Consider the following 2,716-nt stretch of genomic DNA (forward strand, 5'->3'; position numbering starts at 1 on the left):
CGATAGAGCAACCGGCACGCTAGCAATCGTGACCCTTTAAAAAGCGTGCCGGTTGCTCAAAAAGCGTGGCGAAAAGCTATCGCTACGCTTTTTTCCACTTTTCGCCACGCTTTAAAAGCGTAGCAAAATCCTGGTTTTCTTGTAGTGACGCCAGCTTTTGTGCCAGTTTGGGCGTTTAACTCCCATTCTTGTGCCAGTTCCGGCGTTAAACGCCAGAATTCTTGAGCTAACTTGGAACACCTGTTTGGGCCATCAAATCTCGGGCAAAGTTTAGACTATTACACATTGCTGGAAAGCCCAGGATGTCTACTTTCCAACGCAATTGAGAGCGCGCCAATTGGGCTTCTGTAGCTCCATAAAATTCATTTTGAGTGTAGGGAGGTCAGAATCTAACAGCATCTGCAGTCCTTTTTAGCCTCTGAATCAGATTTTTGCTCAGGTCCCTCAATTTCAACCAGAAAATACCTGAAATCACAGAAAAATACACAAACTCATAGTAAAGTCCAGAAAAGTGAATTTTAACTAAAAACTAATAAAAATATAATAAAAACTAACTAAAACATACTAAAAACAATGCCAAAAAGCGTATAAATTATCCGCTCATCAAAGACTAGACACCAATAACTTGGACCCTAAGACATATGCCTGTGGTGTTTTTGTACTGGGATATGCTTGGATAAGTAGATTCTGAGGAGTATTTCAAAACTTTGCCACTTGGATTAAATAATCTAGGATTGCCAACTGAAAGTCCACTATCAAGAGCAACCTAGCTACAAAACACTTGGTGATCTAAAGAGACGTTGGGCATCAATGCTCCTGAGGAAGAAAATGTGAGCCATGTGTCTGTGGTGAAGAAATGTTGAGCAAAACTAAGCCAAAGGCTGCTGCATCATTTGCCACCAAGAATTCATCAATAAATAAGCTTTCTAAGCAAAGTAAAGAAAGAAAAAGCTCATAAGGATCAAGCAAAAGTAAGGCATTATAGAAACAACTGTAGTAAACCTTTGAGGAATCACTTCTTATCTGTCAGCAAGTAATAAATAAGCTACCATTGTCTGCATAAAACCCTATGAACCAAGTTCAATTATCTGCTAAATAAGGACATGAATACTTCTCTGTTTCATTTCATTTTCTCTTATGTTTAGTGCTTGCTTGGGGACAAGCAAGGTTTAAGTTTGGTGTTGTGATGACAAGTCATCTTATGCTAGCTTTTCAAGCAATTTTCACTTGTTTCATTAGGTTTTATGCACTTTCTTGCATTATAAGTAAGTGATTTGGAGTGGATTTGCATGGTTATATTGAATCAATCAACCATCCTTTATTTGACACAAAATCATGAGGTTTAAGCTAGAATTAGTTGGTTTTTGAATAATTTATAAACCTTGTGAATTTGGTGGTGCTTTGATTGGTTGATTTGATTACTTGTATGTGAATAAATGAAAGAAAATAAGAAAAAGCGTGCCTATAAAGCGTGGCCTAAGGAAAACAAAAACCGTGGCTTAAGGAAGCACAAAGTGTGGCACACCAAAGAAACAAAAGCGTGGCATCACCAAGGAAGCAAATAAGTGGCGCACCAAAAGGGAACAAAGGTGTAGCGTTTAGTTAAAAGAGTTAACTGAGCGCCCAAGGAAGCATGCAAAATGAGGAGCGCTCAGTTAACTTACTTACCTTTATCGTGCATCAACCCAAAAGAAAACAAGAAGCAATGTCAAGCAAAGGAAGCCACCAAGTTTCGAACCTTGCACCCAAGGGACCAAGAGAAACGCTTGTGCAAGGAAAAATTAGCAAAAAGTGGCCAGAAGGGGAGAGCTGAGGTTCGAACTTGGAACCTCACCTTGCAAGCAAAAGGGATGCTCAGTTAATTTACTTCACTGATCGCTACCTTGTGTAACAAAAATTGGCCGAATTGCTTCCCTCAAGGCTCGAATAAGGGAGCTTCTCTCAAGGCACAAAAGGCGATGGGTGAAGATTGCAAACCGAGCGCCACTCTTCAAGGAATTGGATGATGAATAACTTCACCAAGGGCTCGAATTAGGGGCTTTCCTCTGTGCACAAAGGGCGCTCAGTTCATTTACTTCACTGAGCGCCACTCCTCATGAATTGCTAAGCAATATTGGTCCCACCAAGGCTTGAAAGTGGAGTCTTATTCCTTCATAATGGGGCGCTGAGTTAACTTTATCAACTGAGCACTATGAAGGCTGCAATGCTACAAGGAGAAATGGATTTGGCATGAGGGAGCTTGGCAGGAGCCCAAAGGAAACAAGGTTTAGGCGCTCAGTTAAAACACTCAACTGAACGCTGCCCTGGGAGTGACTCCTGGGTGAATTTCAGTCCAAAATCAAATTAAATTCAATTCTTCACCCAATTTGAAAAGCCCACTCCAAATTCTGAAGATCAAAAATAGAAAGTGTATAAATAGGACTTAGTTTGATTTAGAGAGGACTTTTTTTCACTTTTACATTTTTCACTTTCACTTTTGAACCTTCTTTTATTTTGAGTTTTATTTTGAGCTCACTTTTACATTTTAGCTTTGAATTGGGATTGAGAGCTGAATTTTCTCCTCCTTGTTCTTACTTATGCATTTCTTACTTTCTGTTGATGAATTTTGGATTGAGATTAAATGAATTCTGTTTCAATCATTGATCTACAATTTATCTTTGTTTTCTTCTGCATAATTCTAAGATTTGGGAATTGGATTTAGCTTTTTGTTTTCATT

The sequence above is a fragment of the Arachis hypogaea genome, chromosome 7 (genome assembly GCF_003086295.3).
Source record: "Arachis hypogaea cultivar Tifrunner chromosome 7, arahy.Tifrunner.gnm2.J5K5, whole genome shotgun sequence".
NCBI classification, from domain to species: Eukaryota; Viridiplantae; Streptophyta; class Magnoliopsida; order Fabales; family Fabaceae; genus Arachis; species Arachis hypogaea.